The 20,696-nt window shown below is 52.8% G+C and overlaps 1 pseudogene across 1 annotated transcript in view; it reads right to left on the reverse strand.

Annotated features, from left to right (window-relative positions):
* LOC146799783 (putative N-acetylated-alpha-linked acidic dipeptidase) overlaps positions 1-20,696 on the reverse strand; it is a 348,737-nt pseudogene that overhangs the window by 183,561 nt on the left and 144,480 nt on the right. Inside the window, exons 8-9 of the transcript XR_014968969.1 lie at positions 18,214-18,299; positions 12,720-12,839 (exon numbers count right to left, since the gene is read on the reverse strand). The product of XR_014968969.1 is annotated as a putative N-acetylated-alpha-linked acidic dipeptidase (transcript). The remainder of the gene's footprint in view (positions 1-12,719; positions 12,840-18,213; positions 18,300-20,696) is intronic.

Below are 20,696 nucleotides of genomic sequence, written 5' to 3' on the forward strand. Positions count from 1 at the left end.
TGCTCACTCCGTGTGTTCTCTGGGCTATACATTTGCTCCCGCCACCGATCTCTCACCGGTCCGGTCAGGTAGGATAGGGCGTCTTCTCAGGTGCGCCCGCCAATTTCAGCGATGGTAGTGGAAGTAGGCGTGCTTTGAGGGATCCGTATAGTCCGGCTGTGATTTAGGGTTGCTGTGGGAGGTAATTATCTCCCTTTTCTTGCGTCAGTAGTGGTGACGCGCCACTCGGAGTGCTGGATTCTCCTCCTGCCTGCAAATGGACCGTTGCACACCACAGTCTTTAAGGCAATAGCGGGGGCACTCCCTGAATAATCACTAGCTCCCTGTTGGGCGATTTTGATGCAGGTTGGGTGATTACAATCTCTCTTCCTCCTGCTTTCGGACCACACAGGGCCCCTCTCCCTTCTGGGAATTTCCTTGGTGCTTTGCAGATGGCGGGTAATCGCCCTTCCGTCTCCTCTTTTCCTTGCCTCTGCTCTGGCAGCAGTGGTGCTGTCTACTTGCTTTTTCTTTCTGTGGTGGTCACTTGCCACAACTAGTGTATATGCTTGTCTCTTACTTTTCTGAGAAATATCAGCCAGGTTCTCTTTACTGCGACGGGATGCATTGGTAGTGGCATCAGGGTGTCTCTCTCTCTCCTGGTCGGGGGTCTCTCTCTCTCCACCGGCCTGGGGATTCTCTTCTTCTCTCCACCAGCCTGTGGGTCCCTTTTTCTCTCTCCACCGGTCCGTGGGGTCTCTTCTTCTCTCTCCACCAGCCTGGGGGGTCTCTCACTCACTCCACTGGCCTGGGGGGGGTCTCTCACTCTCTCCACCGGCCTGGGGGTCTCTTCTTCTCTCCACTAGCCTGGGGGTCTCTTCTCTCTCCACTGGTCTGTGGGGTCTCTTTTTCTCTCTCCACCAGCCTGGGGGTCTCTCAGTCACTCCACTGGCCTGGGGGGTTTCTCACTCTCTCCACCGGCCTGGGGGTCTCTTCTTCTCTCCACCGGCCTGGGGGTCTCTTCTTCTCTCTCCACCAGCCTGGGGGTCTCTTCTTCTCTCTCCACCAGCCCGGGGGATCTCTTCTTCTTTCTCCACCAGCCTGGGGGGTCTCTTCTTCTCTCTCCACCAGCCTGGGTGGTCTCGTCTTCTTTCTCCACCAGCCTGGGGAATCTCTTCTCTCTCTGCCGGCCTGGGGGTTTCTCCTGTGCGCCGTGGCTGCTTGGGTTTTATTATTTCGCCGTCCTGTCACCTGCGCTGGACCTTGTTTGGCCCTTCGATACTTCCTCTGTCCTTATGCCCTTTCGCTCAGTTTGGTCTTTGTTTCAGTGATGACGTCCTGCTATCAGGAGCATGAAAATGGTCTTCCCCTTGTGTAGGAGGGAGAGTTGCTAAGTTTCCTTTTCACTGCTAGGATAGCTTTCTTGGCTGCCAACGTTGGGCCTAGCAGTCAGGCGTGAGAATTAGCATTCTCTATGGAGACTCCCCCTGAGCTCATCTGCACCGCCTCTCTGTTAGAAAACAGTCTGAGTTGTCTCACTCTGGTGCAGTCGTGCATTGGGTCTCCGTAGGAATTTACGAGATGGCTGCTGTGGAGAATGGGACCCTTGGTAACTTTCTTGTGGGTAGGTGGCAGACCAATGACAGGTGGCGTGCACAACGCTCTCCTCACCCTCTCTGTTTCCTTTGTGCTCTCTGTGTCTCCGTGAAATTGTATTCCGGTGTTTCAGGGTGCCTGGGTCTGGTGAGGGAGAATGATGCAGCATGCTCTTCGGGCCAGTCCTGTTTTATTTTCGCTGCCGCCTTTCCTTATGCATAGTGGGTTTGGCTGCCCTGAATGTGCTTATCCTACTGTCCTCCTCAATTCTGGAGTGAGGGTGTAGTGTTTCCTGTTATATCTCGGTGTGCTTATACTGTTTGCTAGGGGTCACCAGCTTTATCTCATTCCGGGCAGCTCGTCTCTTTTAAGAATGAGAGCCCTTTGGGTGGCTGTATCGTAGAAGATTGTGAGGCTGTAGGAATGGCTGGGCCAGTGTCTGTTTATTGGTTTTGAAAAACAATGAGGTCGTCCTTTCGGTGCGGTACCACTTCCGACCACTGGGCGGTGCTGTTGGCTTGTTACCGCTGTCCCCGGCAGTCTACTTTCACCCTGGAATCTCGATCGGTAACTTGTTGCTGCAGCTCGTCGTGTCTCTGCAGGCAAGAACCAACAGGCAACTCGCCCTGAGTGTTCCCCTCTACACGGCCGCTGCAGACACTCCTGAACGTTCTCGGGCTCCAGTGCCTCGCACCAGCAGTCCCTGTGGCTCCACGGCCATTGTGTAGGTTGGAGAAATGTCTTTTATATTTATTTTTGTTTGGATGTGTGTTTTAGAATTGGGGCTAGTCTTTGCTGCTGATGAGCGGGGTTATTAGCACACCACGGACCGGCCGCGCCCGCCCAGCATTACGGTCGCTCACATGGCCCTCCATACTCTGTCGGTGCACTCCGACGAGGGATCTCTAAGTTTGCCGTCGGCCGCTGTCTGATCCTTTCTCTCCCTGCCCGCAGCAGCCTCTCTCATGCATGCGCTGCAATGGGGCTTGAGCGGACACCGAAGACGGCTGGCCCCTTGCGGGCACACTGTCTATTCCTTGCTGAGGCGGGCAGCTACTCCCTTCTCCCTCGCTTCACAGGGGGCTCACCTTGCGTCCGCTGGATCAGCGCGGCCGATGTGGGTGGGCGCCGCTCGGCTCGTGCCTCTGTTGGGGGCTCAGCAAGTCGGTGGCAGGGCTTGCCACCGGCTCCTCTCTCGCCACGCCGGAGTCTCAGGACACTTTCGGTGTAGGCGCCGCTATGTATCGACGGCCACCGCAGGTGCGTGGTGGAGCTCCCGATCACCGCACTTGCACAGCAGGGCTCTTTGTACGCCCCGCGGGACTTCAACTGATCTGTGCCAGCTGCAGGGGGCGCCCGAGACACGGGCAGCACAGGTCGTTCACGCCACCTTCACAAGCGGCGGCTGCACACGCGGGTGAAACCCGCTCGTCGCCAGTGTTATGTTCTGGGCCCTAGGCCCACATAATGGAGGAATGACCACGCGGACACATGGATAGGTGGTACGGATGACTAGCCACGAGCACGTGCACTCGGGCCCTTTTATTAGCGGGGTCACCTGACTGGTGACACCCGTGTTGGATCGGTGAGGGGGTGTGTGTGGGCCAGCCCTCGGGGGAGTGGCTGGCAGAAACACTAGACTGTGTCCAGCAGGACACAACAGGTGAGAGATGGAGCAGGCGTGCTACTAAAGGGGGTGGGATTAGGGGGGAGTAAAAGGGGTTGAGGGAGGAGTTTAGGGAAGGACGTCACCCACCCACACAAGAGTGAGCCAATTGCTATGCTCCAGGGTTGGAGACATGTATGGCATATATCAGTAGCAAGTTTACACTCAGAGTTTGTGAATTCCAAAAGTAGTTAGCTTACTCAAAAGTGTAATTTACCTTTGTGAATCGGGCTTCAGGAGTGTAGCTAGAACCTCCCGGGCCCCAGTCTAGGCTGTGCTGGACTTAGACGTTCCCACTACCCAGGCCCAGATTGGTTCCTTTGGAGGCCCCCAGGTACCACTAACTGTTTTTAACCACTGCAGGATTCATAGTTGCCCTCTTAACTATTCTAATCTCCCGGAAGCTTCCACGGCCATTTGGACCCCGGAGTACAGGACATCTTTGTGGCATCAGACGGCCCCTGTGCCTAGCACTGGGACTGAGCCCTCCTGACTTCAGACATCCCTCTGTGCTGCCGTCGCAGGCCTCTGACATGGGAGTAGGAGTCATTCCTTCAGAACCCAAAGGGAAAGGCACAGAGCATCCGGGGACACCCAGTGTTTGCTTTAATCTGCATAGAGAACTAATCCAGGCTACAATGCTGGTTGGTCCGTTTCCTAAAAGGATTGAAATTCACAGGTAATGGGGTGCTGAGAGACTTTCCAAGGGGTGTCCTAATAGTGTGACCTGAAGTCTCCGGTCATGTTTGATGTGGGAGGGGCTTGCTCCAAGGATGGGGGTTCCTGCCCTGGACAGTGCACGTGTTCCATCCTGCCCTGTTTTGACCCCCCCTCCTGTTTGCTTTTCTGCTTAAGTCCCTGCTTTACATGACGAGGGAGTGCAAAGATTTTACCTCAGTGAATGTGGCAATGTTTCCAGACTTTTCGAACCTCCCCAGGGATGCAGTTAGACCTGCCCACCCTTCTGGATAATCTGTGGGTAGACAGTACCGGGGCGCTAGTGCCAAGTGGACTCAAGTGCTGTTTGGGGGCAGGGATCAGTGAAGGGGGTTCATTTTCCAGAGTAGTGGAAAAGAACAGAGATGTCGTCCTCTACCCAGTGCGGCCCTTCGTCGCAGTGAGAACAGTGTTCCACTACTTCAAAGGCCCCCAGAGGCTGCTCGTATATGTCAAACGCCACAAGTTTAGCAGTCTGGAAAACTGAAGAGAATTAAAACAAAATCTGCGAAGCTGCGAGTCACCAGACTTCACAAGGTTTCACCCCCTACCTGTCAGCAGGGGGTGCTCCAGGGTGACCTTTGTGTGAGAAGTTGGCCTGGCATATGCTGTCCACTAGTTATAGTGGGTACCTTGCACCAGTCCAAACAACCCCTTATTAGCAGGATCCCAGCCAAACTAAGTCGAAATCCCGCAAAACACCAGGAAAAAAGTGGGGGCGACCATGCAGTCAGATCCCACCTTCCTACACTTAGTGCATCCTCTGCGGGATCCTATGCCCTGCCTGGGGACGAGCTCGCAAAGTACAACCCCCTCACCAGTGAATGACTGAATGAATGAATTAAACTGATCTCTAAAGCGCAAATACCACCCTAAAGGCAGTGTTGGCGCCAAAGGATGTGGCTGAAGAAGCAGGACAATTCGTAAAAGAGGAAAGGGCAGGTTTTTGGATCTTTACGAATAGTGAGATCATCCTGGATACTGCGTACGTCAAGGCCGTTTTTTTGTATGATTACCCCCTTCACCCCCCTAAATATTTGGACCGACGATGCTGGTATTGCAACTATGAAGGGCACTGGGCCCTGCTGACAAGACCCCCACGCATGTGCTCTGACTCCTCAAAAGTATACGTACAATTGGGTAATCCCTGATTGTCACATTTAACTTTCCTATAAGCCCCTCATATATGGTACAGAGTGTACCCAGGGCTGTAAGTTCAATGTCCGGACTGGACGGCAGCCCCTATTCTGCCACGGCTCTAGGCCTGCCACTCTCAACCCCACATGCACGATAAACTCTTTGCCGAGTCTTTACCTTCCTGTTTAACATTTATAAGTCACCCATAGGGAAGGCCTTAGTAGCCCATAAAGCAGGGTAACAAATGTTAGAGAGAACACATGATCCTTTTACACTTTACATGTCCTGACAGTGACGGATCTGCATTGAGCTGGTTGTCAAATTTTTTGTCCAACCGTACTCAGGCAGTGTCTATGGGTCCTTTTTCATCGGCTCCCACACAGGTTACCAGAGGCGTCCCGCAGGGCTCATGTTTGAGCCCTACTCTATTTAACATCTATGTGACGCCTCTGGCGAAACTGATGAGGGATCTGGGGTTTAACCCCATTTCCTACGCAGACGATACCCAGCTCCTCCTCACCTTCGATAAAACGAGATCCGATATACAAACCATCTTTTCTCAGGGTATGATGGCTATTGCCTCCTGGATGAAAACTAACTATCTCCAGTTAAACTCTGAGAAATCTGAGATCCTGTTGTTCGGACGTGCTGACATCTGTTGGTCACCTAGATGGTGGCCTGAGGAGCTGGGTAAAGCCCCTGCTCCTAAAGAGGTAGTTAATAATCTAGGCATTAAGCTTGATAAGAAACTTACGATACAAACCCATGTTAATATTACTACTGGGTCTTGCTATCACATCTTAAGTCTACTCAGAAGAGTTTTTCCATTGCTTCCACTCTCCACCAGGAAGACTTTAATTCAAGCACTGCTCATGAGCAAGATCGATTATTGCAATGCTCTTCTTCTTTCTGCTCATGCCGCCTCATTGGACAAATTGCAGGTTATTCAAAATACGGCTGCTCGTCTGGTAACCGATTCTCCCGCTAGGACCCCCTCGCTGCCTTTATTGCATGAACTACATTGGCTGCCAATTAGAAAAAGAGTGCAATTTAAAACAGGCTGCATGATTTTTAAGGCTCTAAACGAACTTAGTCCTCGTTATCTTACTAGGAAACTGGGAATGTATCATCCTATATCCTCTCTCAGATCAGGATCTAAAAAACTTCTCTCTGTTCCTAGAATAAAGAAAGCCCGTTCTGGTGGTAAGGCCTTTTCGTACTTGGCTCCTATGTTTTGGAATAGTCTTCCCCTTTACCTCCGCATGGAAATGCCCCTTTTCCGTTTCAGAAAGCTGATGAAGACATATCTTTTCTAGTTCAAGACAGCTCGCTGTTGCTAGCGCAGAGATACCCCTCGGGGTGATTCAGCGCTATATAAAATTATAAAATCAAATCAAAAATCAAATCAAATCAAACTTCAAATTGTCCTTTTCACTGTAGGAGGGTCCATACGGGGCCACCAAAGATAGTACTCCGGGGTATGAAATTAATTGTTACGTTAGACATGACTTAATGCTGAAGTTGTACTTAAGGTAATGTTTAATACCAATTTACATTTTGAAAGTCACAACTTTCTTGTCCCAAACTTCTAGTAGCCACTTCTGAAATACTGCGGCAGTTACCGCACATGACAGCCTGATGCCCTCCTGCTAAGAGGTGCGGCAGACTCCCAGGAAGGCGAGCTGCTGGAGGCAAGAGGTGCAGCACACTCCCAGGAAGGGGAGCTGCTGGAGGCATGAGGTGCAGCACACTCCCAGGAAGGGCAGCTGCTGCAGGGAAGAGGTACAGCACACTCCCAGGAAGGGGAGCTGCTGGAGGGAAGAGGTGCGGTACACTCCCAGGAAGGGGAGCTGCTGGAGGCATGAGGTGCGGCACACTCCCAGGAAGGGGAGCTGCTGCAGGGAAGAGGTGCGGCACACTCCCAGGAAGGGGAGCTGCTGGAGGCAAGAGGTGCGGCACACTCCCAGGAAGGGGAGCTGCTGGAGGCATGAGGTGCGTTACAACAAACAAATGATAGACGGAATGCTGACAATGCAGACATTCTCCCCCAGTCAAGAGATCTGGGTTAAATCCATCGTTCTTTTGCCCACTACGCCACCCCAGTTCAGACATGGCCATATGCAAATCAGTCTTGACCCTGTGCCTCATGGGAACAGTCCAGCCCGAACTGCCAAGCCATGTTGTCCCTTGACCGGAATCAAGCATCCTAGGACCGGTTTCTGGCTATCAGTCGTCATCAGCCAGGATAGCTTGACTCCAGTGGCGTAGTGAGCACGGGTCCCACGTCTGGGAATACCCATCCCACTTAGGGCGAAAAGCGTTACAACAAACAATTGATGGACGGAAGGCTGACAATGCATACATTCTCCCCCAGTCAAGAGATCTGGGTTAAATCCATCGTTCTTTTGCCCACTACACCACCCCAGTTTAGACATGGCCATATGCAAATCAGTCTTGACCCTGTGCCTCATGGGAACAGTCCAGCCCGAACTGCCAAGCCATGTCTTCCCTGCGGCACACTCCCAGGAAGGGGAGCTGCTGGAGGCAAGAGGTGCAGCACACTCCCAGGAAGGGGAGCTGCTGGAGGCATGAGGTGCGGCACACTCCCAGGAAGGGGAGCTGCTGGAGGCATGAGGTGCGGCACACTCCCAGAAAGGGGAGCTGCTGGAGGCAAGAGGTGCGGCACACTCCCAGGAAGGGGAGCTGCTGGAGGGAAGAGGTGCGGTACACTCCCAGGAAGGCGAGCTGCTGGAAGCATGAGGTGCGGCACACTCCCAGGAAGGGGAGCTGCTGGAGGCATGAGGTACAGCACACTCCCAGGAAGGGCAGCTGCTGGAGGCAAGAGGTGTGGCACACTCCCAGGAAGGCGAGCTGCTGGAGGCAAGAGGTGCGGCACACTCCCAGGAAGGGGAGCTGCTGGAGGCAAGAGGTGCAGCACACTCCCAGGAAGGGGAGCTTCTGGAGGGAAGAGGTGAGGCACACTCCCAGGAAGGGGAGCTGCTGCAGGCAAGAGGTGTGGCACACTCCCAGGAAGGGGAGCTGCTGGAGGCAAGATGTGCGGCACACTCCCAGGAAGGGCAGCTGCTGGAGGCAAGAGGTGCGGCACACTCCCAGGAAAGGGAGCTGCTGGAGGGAAGAGGTGCGGCACACTCCCAGGAAGGGGAGCTGCTGGAGGGAAGAGGTGCGGCACACTCCCAGGAAGGCGAGCTGCTGGAGGCATGAGGTGCGGCACACTCCCAGGAAGGGCAGCTGCTGGAGGCAAGAGGTGTGGCACACTCCCAGGAAGGCGAGCTGCTGGAGGCATGAGGTGCGGCACACTCCCAGGAAGGGGAGCTGCTGGAGGGAAGAGGTGCGGCACACTCCCAGGAAGGCGAGCTGCTGGAGGCATGAGGTGCGGCACACTCCCAGGAAGGGCAGCTGCTGGAGGCAAGAGGTGTGGCACACTCCCAGGAAGGCGAGCTGCTGGAGGCATGAGGTGCGGCAACCTCCCAGGAAGGGGAGCTGCTGGAGGCAAAAGGTGCAGCACACTCCCAGGAAGGGCAGCTGCTGGAGGGAAGAGGTGAGGCACACTCCCAGGAAGGGGAGCTGCTGGAGGCAAGAGGTGAGGCACACTCCCAGGAAGGGCAGCTGCTGGACGCAAGAGGTGAGGCACACTCCCAGGAAGGGGAGCTGCTGGAGGCAAGAGGTGCGGCACACTCCCAGGAAGGGGAGCTGCTGGAGGCAAGAGGTGCGGCACACTCCCAGGAAGGGCAGCTGCTGGAGGGAAGAGGTGAGGCACACTCCCAGGAAGGCGAGCTGCTGGAGGCAAGAGGTGCGGCACACTCCAAGGAAGGGCAGCTGCTGGACGCAAGAGGTGAGGCACACTCCCAGGAAGGGGAGCTGCTGGAGGCAAGAGGTGCGGCACACTCCCAGGAAGGGAAGCTGCTGGAGGCAAGAGGTGCGGCACACTCCCAGGAAGGGCAGCTGCTGGAGGCAAGAGGTGCGGCACACTCCCAGGAAAGGGAGCTGCTGGAGGGAAGAGGTGCGGCACACTCCCAGGAAGGGGAGCTGCTGGTGGCAAGAGGTGCGGCACACTCCCAGGAAGGGGAGCTGCTGGAGGCAAGAGGTGCGGCACACTCCCAGGAAGGGCAGCTGCTGGAGGGAAGAGGTGAGGCACACTCCCAGGAAGGGGAGCTGCTGGAGGCAAGAGGTGCGGCACACTCCCAGGAAGGGGAGCTGCTGGAGGCAAGAGGTGCGGCACACTCCCAGGTAGGGGAGCTGCTGGAGGCAAGAGGTGCGGCACACTCCCAGGAAGGGGAGCTGCTGGAGGCAAGAGGTGCGGCACACTCCCAGAAAGGGGAGCTGCTGGAGGCAACAGGTGCGGCACACTCCCAGGAAGGGGAGCTGCTGGAGGGAAGAGGTGCGGCACACTCCCAGGAAGTGGAGCTGCTGGAGGCAAGAGGTGCGGCACACTCCCAGGAAGGGCAGCTGCTGGAGGCAAGAGGTGCGGCACACTCCCAGGAAAGGGAGCTGCTGGAGGGAAGAGGTGCGGCACACTCCCAGGAAGGGGAGCTGCTGGTGGCAAGAGGTGCGGCACACTCCCAGGAAGGGGAGCTGCTGGAGGCAAGAGGTGCGGCACACTCCCAGGAAGGGCAGCTGCTGGAGGGAAGAGGTGAGGCACACTCCCAGGAAGGGGAGCTGCTGGAGGCAAGAGGTGCGGCACACTCCCAGGAAGGGGAGCTGCTGGAGGCAAGAGGTGCGGCACACTCCCAGGTAGGGGAGCTGCTGGAGGCAAGAGGTGCGGCACACTCCCAGGAAGGGGAGCTGCTGGAGGCAAGAGGTGCGGCACACTCCCAGAAAGGGGAGCTGCTGGAGGCAAGAGGTGCGGCACACTCCCAGGAAGGGGAGCTGCTGGAGGGAAGAGGTGCGGCACACTCCCAGGAAGGGCAGCTGCTGGAGGGAAGAGGTGCGGCACACTCCCAGGAAGGGGAGCTGCTGGAGGGAAGAGGTGCGGCACATTCCCAGGAAGGGGCGCTGCTGGAGGGAAGAGGTACGGCACACTCCCAGAAAGGGGAGCTGCTGGAGGCAAGAGGTGCGGCACACTCCCAGGAAGGGGAGCTGCTGGAGGGAAGAGGTGCGGCACACTCCCAGGAAGGGCAGCTGCTGGAGGGAAGAGGTGCGGCACACTCCCAGGAAGGGGAGCTGCTGGAGGCATGAGGTGCGGCACACTCCCAGGAAGGGGAGCTGCTGGAGGGAAGAGGTGCGGCACACTCCCAGGAAGGGGAGCTGCTGGAGGCAAGAGGTGAGGCACACTCCCAGGAAGGGGAGCTGCTGGAGGCAAAGGATGCAACCTCCTCCTGCAAGGATGGCCCAAGGGTGGTGGTCACAGATGGTCCAACTTCAAAGGGGCTACCACCTCTGTAAGGCAAATGTGAGTCGCACCTTAGCTTGCCTGTTCCTTTGTGTAGGTATACAGGCTGGTTTCTCCTCCAGAGGGGGAAAATCTTTTGAAAAACTGGTTTTCCAGGACGAGTGGCTCATCATGCTGGATACACTTCAGGGGTGTGCCTAGGGCTTTGTCCCAGGAAAGAAGGGCTCTGATGTAGGGTCCTCCCCAGCTCCGGGAGCATGCAGAGGAATATGTCGCACAAGGAGCTCTGGATTGTACATCTTTATTCCTCAGCATTCAATCACACACTGCCCTCTCATTACGTTATAACCGTTAATAACCACACCTTAGCACCTTGCAGCAAGTTATATAATTCCTTGTTGAGTCCGCCCAGAACTGCAAGGATTCTAGAGTACATAGTCTCACAACACCACACCCAACATCTTGGATTTGGACAGAGAGATGCACTGTGGGATTGTTCATTGCCACCTGCTCGGGAAATGCACCTGCTGCACCTACAGGACCAAGAGAGGACTTCAGAAAGAAATGGAAGGCTCCTGCTGTTGAATCTGTGGAGAGAGACCCCAAGGGCTGGACCTGCTCCCACTTGTGCCAAGGACCAGTGAGAGGACTCCAAGGGCTCGTTGGCTAGCCTCCTGTTAAGCTTCAGGGACACAAAAACTAAAAAAGCCTGCACTTGCAAGGGGCCCAGCTGACCGGTTTGCTATGGTCTAGCTGTGGACTTGTGCTGTAGCCAAGCGATCTCGTCCTAGCCCCTGATAGGTCCCTCTCAGGTCTTGGACCCTTGGCTAGTGCTAGAGTTTATTCTTCTTTGCAACAGAACTGCAACATGAGAGCCATGGCCCAATTATAATGTTTTTTTAACAGAAACTCAGGGGGTCATAGACTACCACTACTTGCCAATTTGTGGGTTGCCTAGAACGCCATCGAGAACCAAGGCTTTCACTGGACTCCTGGACTTTGCTGATCCGTCGTGTCGAACCCAAGGCTGGACTCCTGCTGCAGAGGACCTGCTGACCTCATTGTCGGCAAGACGAAGAATGAGAACATTTCTAAGTGCAAAGGTAAATCTTGACCGGACGCACCAAACACCTGTATTTGACCCCGACTTCTGACACTTTGAGTTTGCCCTGGACACTTGTGTTTGAGGCTCAAAAAGCATCTGATTTTTGTTGATTTCGACTCTAGTATCATTTGTTCGAGTGGGATTTTTATTGTGTTGTGTGTCTTACTTATTGACTGTTTTGGTGCTGATAAATGCTCTACACTTGGGGCACATTTATCAGCCCCTTGCACCGCCGGAGCATCACTTATTGTGATGCTCTGGCGGCATCAACTATGAAATCATATTTACGAGGCCACGCAAAGCCACTCTGCTTGGCTTTGAACGGCCTCATAGATATGGAGTAAGGCGAGGCAGCGCAGGTCACTGCGTTGCCTTACTCTGCGCTAGGGAGGCGCTCCACGGGCGTCATGGTGGGTTCTCCCACGCAACACCCAAGGATTTTGACGCTTTCCAAGATTTATAAAATCGTGCAAACCTGGGAAGCGCTAAAATCTTGCATTCTGCAGCATTCAATGAAAGAGGAAGAAGCCTCCCAGGATTGGTTTTGTGCAGGAATGTTCCCCTTCCTGCAGAAAAACAATCCTGCTGACAACACAGGCCCCCTGGCAGCATGGTGCCACATGGCCTCAGTGCAGAGGAAAGGACAGGATGCACCGTGTTGGATAAATACGGTGCAGTCCTGCCCTTTCACTTTGACGAAGGGAAGCACAGCAAGGTGACCTGCTGTGCTGCCCGATGCCAAGACCCCATAAATGAGTCCCATGTTTTCCTTCGAGTTAAGCCGGACTGCTCTGGGCCACGGCTAGTCGGGATTGAGCTACGGTTATATCTAAATAACCTGCTCTTCTTGTGCCATCCAGACTGCAGATCCCCACTCTGTCAAACATGCCTCCAACACACATCCATGACTGCCATGTGTGCTGACATGCTTGCCAAAAATCAGCTTGTGATAGTGAACTCAGGGCAGCGGCGCACACTCTCAGGATCCATGCAGGGGAACGTTCTCCGTCTCTAAACTTTCTTGCCCCAGAATCTGTGGGATGTCAATGATACTTAGACCCCAGTGTCTTGGAGGTGTGTGTATGTGCATTTATCATAGAAATTGTGCACACCTGCAGTGACACATATCCCTGTGCCAGATTGTGCTGTATTTCCCAGACACTTCTTACCATCCTTAAGAAGCCGTCCCATGGCACGGCTGAGTTCCATCATGGCTGCGGTCCCACTGGAGGGGTCAATGGCACCGAACACCCAGGCGTCGCGGTGATTGCCAAGCATCACGTACCGGTCTGAGGACAGAAGAGAAGAAGCTGAGTCAATAATTGAGGCTAGAAAAGAGAGGCTGAGTCAATGATTGAGGCTAGAGAGAAGAGGCTGATAAGCTGAGTCAATGATTGGGGCTAGAGAGGCATAGCTGAGCCAATGATTGAGGCTAGAGAGAAGAGGCTGAGTCAATGATTGAGGCTACACAGGAGAATCTGACTCAATGACTAGGGCTACAGAGGAGAAGCTGAGTCAATGATAGAGGCTGGACAGGAGAGGCTGAGTCAATGACTGAGGCTACAGAGGAGAAGCTGAGTCAATGACTGAGGCTACAGAGGAGAAGCTGAGTCAATGATTGAGGCTAGAGAGGAGAAGCTGAGTCAATCATTGAGGCTAGACAGGAGAGGCTGAGTCAATGACTGAGGCTACAGAAGAGAAGCTGAGTCAATGACTGAGGCTACAGAGGAGAAGCTGAGTCAATGATTGAGGCTACAGAAGAGAAGCTGAGGAGCTGAGGCAGTGGTTGAGGCTACAGAAGAGAAGCTGAGAAGCTGAGGCAATGATTGGGGCTACAGAGGAGAAGCTGAGAAGTTGAGGCAATGATTGAGGCTACAGAAGAGAAGCTGACAAGCTGAGGCAATGATTGAGGCTACAGAGTAGAAGCTGAGAAGTTAATTCAATGATTAAGGCTACAGAAGAGAAGCTGAGAAGCTGAGGCAATGATTGAGGCCACAGAGGAGAAGCTGAGAAGTTGAGGCAATGATTGAGGCTAGAGAGGAGAGGCTGAGTCAATGACTGAGGCTACAGAAAATAAGCTGAGAAGCCGAGTCAATGACTGAGGCTAGATGGGAGAGGCTGAGTCAATGACTGAGGCTACAGAAAAGAAGCTGAGAAGCTGAGTCAATGATTGAGGCTAGAGATGAGAGATTATCGGTTTTGCGAATACTGAAAAGGACTAAACTTGCACAAATGCGTAAGTTTACCTTTGTGAATCAGGCACTGAGTGAATGACTGAGGGTATAATGGGGATGAGAAAATCTTAGCACAGAGCAAGAAATTGTGGTTTGGGTAACACATCAGGAGGGCTGAAGACAACAGAAAGATGTTGCATCTGGCGGTATCAGAGCTGAGCACGTGAGGCTGGATTAGAGGAATCTGTGATACCGTTGGAGAGGAATGATTGGAGGATAGACCAGAACAGACTGGGTTTTCTGGCGTCTATGGAACAGACAAACATAAAGACTGAGGATAGAAGGAGAGGCCGGGTCCAGGGTCTCATGATGCACTTGGAGAGGCGGGGTCTCGGGATATAACAGGAAAGGATGGGTGTGGGCTCTGATGAGACAAGATTGGAGGACCAGCCTCTTGAGCAGTTCTCCTAGTAACCTCTCCCCTTTCGAGGCTTCAAAATGGGATACCAGCAGAGGCAATGCCAATATGTGCCTCAGGAGCAGAAGGCTTCCCAGTCCTTTTCATGAAGAGTCCAACGGCGTGCAGGCCGCCAGAGGCAAGCTGCTTTCCAGACCACAACTTCTTGTGCAGCCGCCGCAAAACCACTGTAGTTTGCCCTCGGCAGCACACTATCGCACGGTTGCATCCTGCATCACCTTTCCCCACCATAGATGGAAAAGCATTGTGCACCGTCAATGGCTGCTCCAGATCCTGCAACAGGACTACCCCTTATCTCTGTCACACCTCCTCTATATGTCTCACACAGCACACCTCCCGGAGGACCACTTGTCCATACTCCACGAGGAACCTCAGGCTCTCTTGAAAAAGGGAGCGATAGAGAGGGTTTCAGCATCAGAGATCAGGACTGGCTGCTACTCCCATAATTTCCTGGTGCTGAAGAAAGAAGAAGGCCTTCACCCTAACCTAGATCTTCGTCCTCTGAGACTCTTCATCCAGAAGAGAAAGTTCACAATGCTCACTCTGGAAAAAGTTGTGTCTGCCCTGAATCCGGGAGACTGGATGGTGGCATTGGATGCGCACAATGCCTATTTCCACATCCCCGTCCTGCAAACCCACAGGCGCTACCAGGTTTCAAGTAGGTCAAGATTATTTTCAGTTCTCGGTGCTCTTTTTTGGCCTTATCAGCGCACCTTGGGTGATGGTGGTGGTTGCAGCTATCTGCAGAGGTTGGGAATGCCAGTCTTCCCATAACTCGACGACTGACTACTGAATGTGGGCACACCGCGAGCAGTTGTACACCATCTCTAGGTGGTGGTCGACCTGTTAACATTCTTGTGATTTTCCATAAATTTGCCGAAGACACACCTGCCTCCTTCACAACGGCTCCCCTCCATCGGAGCCATTCTGGATATGCTGCAACAATGAGTGCAGGACATCTGGACAGTGATCCCCATGTTTCAACCCTTGACCTGGGTCTCAGTGAGAGCAGCACTGAGGCTTCTGGCCCATTGGCCTCCTCCATCTTGCTTGTGGGCCACGCCAGGTGACACATTCGGGCTCAACAGTGGAATCTGAAGTGTTAGTGAGCTCAGCAACTAGGGGAACTGTCAGAGTCCATCCAAGTGTTGGAGGAGACTGGGCAAGATCGGCAGTGGTAGATGTCCAACCATGGTTAGACCTGCAAAAGACCCCTCTCTCTACTGCATGCAGAGCTCATGGTCATGGCAGAGGCATTGTTGCTTGGTTGGGGAGACTACCTGGGAGAGGGGGAGATCCGAGGACTCTGGTCTCCCATGGAAGTTTGCCTTCACATCAACCTGCTGGAGCTATGAGCGGTTTCCTTGGGACTGAAGGCATTCCTTCAAGCCATCAAGGTAGAAGGGATACATGTTCTCACAGACAGCACAACGTGTTGTACTGCAACAAACAGGGCAAAGTGGGGTCCTGGGTCTTGTGCCAGCAGGCTCTACATCTCTGGAGATGGCTGAATACACAGGGCCTTTCCCTGATCCCCCAGCACCTGGCAGGATCTTTGAACTCCAGGGCAGACAAACTCAGCGGAAGTTAGAGAACAATACTGAAGCAAACACAGTAGTCCAAAAGCGTTCAACGTATTAAATGAACAACACGTTTCCTCATGTAAAGTTGAGGTTATATTGAAAGTGATTTATTGCCTCCACAGTGATTCACATTCCTTGATCCAGATGTGTTCTCCAATATAAACAGGCAACCGACACGTGTTTCTTCATAAAGACTTTTCCAAGTTTTTTTTGTACATTTAAAAAAGAAACAGGGCACAAGATCTCACAAGGCAGGGGGTGAGGGTAGAGACACTGCCCATTCATGGAGGGGCAGATCATGGGGCAGAGGGAGGGCAGATCCAGACAGAGGGAGGGGGTGAGATGCGGGTAGAGCGATTACCTATACATGGAGGGACAGAACAAGAACCAGGCAGTATGGGTGTGAGGATAGAGGGCTGTCCATCCAGGCTAGGACAGTGAGGGGCAGAAGGAACAGCCGATGCAGGCAGGAAGGGCGAGGGACATGGAGACCTGCTGATCCAAAGAGGGTGAGTGACAGAAGGATCTGCTGATCAAGAAAAATCTGCTGATCCAGAGAGGACAAGGTCAAATTCCTGCAAAGATTGTGAGGATTCTAACGAAGGGGATTGCACGTGGATTTTAACCGTGCACAACTACTAATCAATTGAAATGGTGCGGTGGCCAACATGGGCAAGAACTTATTTCAGATGAATCCAATTGCAACCTAGGATCGATGATTAATATTCGAATTCTAAAGATCAACATTCTATTGGAACCCTAGAAAATAAAAAATATGTGTCCGAAACAAGAAAGTTATTGAATTAAACATAAGCCCTGAAGAAGTCCCAAGACAGGACGAAACGCGCTGGCTACTTTTGGAGGATCATATTTGTAAAGAATAAAGCGTTTCAAAATCAACAAAAGTATCACCATACATTTGATCGCGATCTATCTAATGGGATTTAGAAAACCTGTTGAGACTTAATCAATATTGCAATACTCTATCTCGATTTCAATGGATTATTGGAGCTAATCAAAAAATAGTGGGTGCTAATCATTTTTTTGTTAGGGAGGAAGAAATCTGCTTAACCTGACAAGAAGAATGAGGGACAAAGATATATTCTGATACAAGCAGAGAGGATGAGGAACAGAGGGCCCGCAGATCCAAGCAGAGAGGGTGAGAGACAGAGGGATCTGCTGATCCAAGCAGAGAGGGTGAGAGACAGAGGGACACACTGATCCAAGCAGAGAGGGTGAGAGACAGAGGGCCCCGCAGATCCAAGCAGAGAGGGTGAGGGACAGAGGGACCCACTGATCCAAGCAGAGAGGGTGAGAGACAGAGGGCCTGCTGATCCAAGCAGAGAGGGTGAGAGACAGAGGGACCTGCTGATCCAAGCAGAGAGTGTGAGAGACAGAGGGCACTGCGGATCCAAGCAGAGAGGGTGAGAGACAGAGGGACCCACTGATCCAAGCAGAGAGTGTGAGAGACAGAGGGACCCGCTGATCCAAGCAGAGAGGGTGAGAGACAGAGGGACCCACTTATACAAGCAGAGAGTGTTGGAGACAGAGGGCCTGCTGATCCAAGCAAAGAGCGTGACAGACAGAGGGACCCGCAGATCCAAGCAGAGAGGGTGACGAACAGAGGGACCCACTGATCCAAGCAGAGAGGGTGAGAGACAGAGGGACCCACTGATCCAAGCAGAGAGGGTGAGAGACAGAGGGACTCACTGATCCAAGCAGAGAGGGTGAGAGACAGAGGGACTCACTGATCCATGCAGAGAGGGTGAGAGACAAAGGGACCCGCTGATCCAAGCAGAGAGGGTGAGAGACAGAGGGACCCACTGATCCAAGCAGAGAGGGTGAGAGACAGAGGGCCCGCTGATCCAAGCAGAGAGTGTGAGAGACAGAGGGTCCTGCTGATCTAGAGAGGGCGAGAGACAGAGGGCCCCGCTGATCCAAGCAGAGAGGGTGAGACACAGAGGGATCTGCTGATCCAGGAAGAGAGTTATGAAATACAGGGATCTGCTGGTCTCAAGAGATCTGGTGATGCGAGAGGTGAAGGACCAGCTAAGAAGGTGAGATTCAGAGGGCCCCGCCTACCCAGGCAGTGAGAGTGAGGAACAGAGGGATCGGCTGCTCCCAGCAGACAGGGTGAGGAGTGAGGGGGCTGCTTATGCTGGCACAGGATTGGGAAGGTGAGTAGTTCATCAGGACCTACAGGCTGTACAACAATTTTAGAATAAAGCAATGTTTGAGCCATTGGGCGTGGCATGCGGTAAACTAGATGGAGTCAGTGGCCTTTCTTGACAATGGTGTCCATGTGTCCCTTAATGGATTTAAAGGTCACAGTGACCTCTGAGCACCTTGACATCACAATGGTTCGATTTACTGCCCACATCCTCCTCATTCAGCATCTGGCCTTCACTGAAGCAGCTCGCGGCCTCACCTGGCTCGTGCACTCCTCGGATGTAGCCAATCACATTCTTGATCTGCTTCCTTACGTTGTAGGTCTGGACGTAGAGTCTGATTTTGCTGAAATGGAAGAGAAGACAGAGGAGATGAGCTCAGACAGTACAGCGAATCGAGGGAAGGTGTCAGAGGTGCTGGAGGTAATTACCGCTTCCTGATGAGCCACAATCTAACCCCAGACAAACACAAAGAGAGCAGTGCTATCACCACACACCCGAAGAAAATGTCAAAATCCACCAAACATTCTAGTCCAATGGAACGATGCACTGTAGGTCACGTGAGCACCTCATGGCCCAGGACAAGGAAGGAGCTCACCCATATGCCACTCCCTCTGGGGAAGGAAGAAAGCCACCAAGGGTACAACATCGGAAAGGCTGGAGACCAAGTCAGACTCAAGCCCAGGACTGCAGAACGAGTGGTGGATGGAGGCAGAATCCGGGACAAATAACTGATCGAATGAACATCAGCACCCCTCAGCTGGACATAGGAGCCTGAAGCAGAGGCCGACCCAGGAGTGGCAAAGAACCTCCCGCCAGACCACATCGACCACGTTCAGATGAAAAAATCAAACACCTGAAAACCCTGCAAAGGAAGCTAGAATCCAGGTCACTCTTACTAAAGTGACCAGGTGATTGTCGCCAACGGGAAACATCCTTTACCACGCAACCATTACAACGCGGTATGGTTACATCGTGGTTTTTACAACGAAAGTCGTTACACCGACTTGCACTGGAGGGCGCTCTAGACTAAGGAATAGTGTGAATTACTATTCCAACACCTTCCCTACTGTACGTAGACTGGAGTTGGAATAGTAATTCACACTATTCCTAAATCCAGCGCCCTCCAACGCAAGTCGATGTAACGACTTGCGTTGTCAAAACCGCGATGTAACATACCGCGTTGTGATGGTACGCGTTGTATCATGTAGCCCAAGCCAATGGAAACGAAAAGCAGATGGTCTGACCCATGAACAATTCGCAGGAGGTCTCCCGCCAAACCCCTAAAGGTTAATACCAGTCAAACCAAAAAGAAGACAACAGAGGCACATAACTTACGCGTGGACGCTGAACGGAAAGAATCACTGACGAGGTAGCCGTGTACGGGCATGATGATGCCCTGGGAATACCCGCTTCATCCGGCGCAATAAGCTGGTGATACTACACTGAATATCGCGGCCAATGGAATTAGATATTACTGTTATTTAAACCCTGATATAGTTCCTACTGTTGGAACGAAACCCGTTGGCTGAGCTGACTGTTCTATTGAAAAAAAGAAAAGAATAAGTACAAAAAAAGGTTTTGAAACTTCAGGAGTGTTTGGACTTCATTACCTGGCGCACCCCAAATTGCTTCAACAGTTGTTCCTCTATCATCAGTCGGGAATCACATCAGCGTCCAAAGAGACATTCAGCAAAAGTACCGCTCGAGCCAATCAAGTGATCGTCAGTTCATTGACATAAAGCTACAAACAACGGATGGGGCAATGCTATGCCTTGAAATAGGTCCTGAAGATGACAGTGCGAGCCAGAGGTCAGCACCCTACCATCAACATCCACTGCAGGAGAAGACTGTGGACTTCCACTCTAGACCGCTTTGGACCACATGGTTTTTCTGTGGCTAGTAATGTTGGTCATGGGCTTTGGATCACAGTTTATGAGAAGGATAAGGCTGTAGTGTCGCTCATCAGCTTCGGATCGGAGTTTATGGAAAGGATTAGGGCTGTAATGTGGGTCACCGGCTTCGGATCAGAGTTTATTGGAACGGATAAGGGCTGTAATGTTGGCCACGGGCTTTCGATCAGAGTTTATGGGAAGGATCAGGCTGTAATGTGGGTCACCGGCTTCGGATCTGAGTTTATGGGAAGGATAAGGGTTGTAATGTTGGTCACGGGCTTTGGATCAGAGTTTATGAAAAGGATCAGGGCTGTAATGTTAGTCACGGGCTTTGGATCAGAGTTTATGGAAAGGATCAGGGCTGTAATGTTGGTCACCGGCTTCGGATCAGAGTTTATGGGAAGGATTAGGGCTGTAATGTTGGTCACCGGCTTCGGATCAGAGTTTATGGGAAGGATAAGGGCTGTAATGTTGGTCACGGGCTTCGGATCAGAGTTTATGGAAAGGATCAGGGCTGTAATGTTGGTCACGGGCTTTGGATCAGAGTTTATGGGAAGGATAAGGGTTGTAATGTTGGTCACGGGCTTTGGATCAGAGTTTAGGGGAAGGATCAGGGCTGTAATGTTGGTCACCGGCTTCGGATCAGAATTTATGGAAAAGATGAGGCTGTAATGTTGGTCACCGGCTTTGGATCAGAGTTTATGGAAAGGATGAGGCTGTAATGTTGGTCACCGGCTTCGGATCAGAGTTTATGGAAAGGATGAGGCTGTAATGTTGGTCACGGGCTTCGGATCAGAGTTTATGGGAAGGATAAGGGCTGTAATGTTGGTCACGGGCTTCGGATCAGA

The sequence above is a fragment of the Triturus cristatus genome, chromosome 9 (genome assembly GCF_964204655.1).
Source record: "Triturus cristatus chromosome 9, aTriCri1.1, whole genome shotgun sequence".
NCBI lineage: Eukaryota > Metazoa > Chordata > Amphibia > Caudata > Salamandridae > Triturus > Triturus cristatus.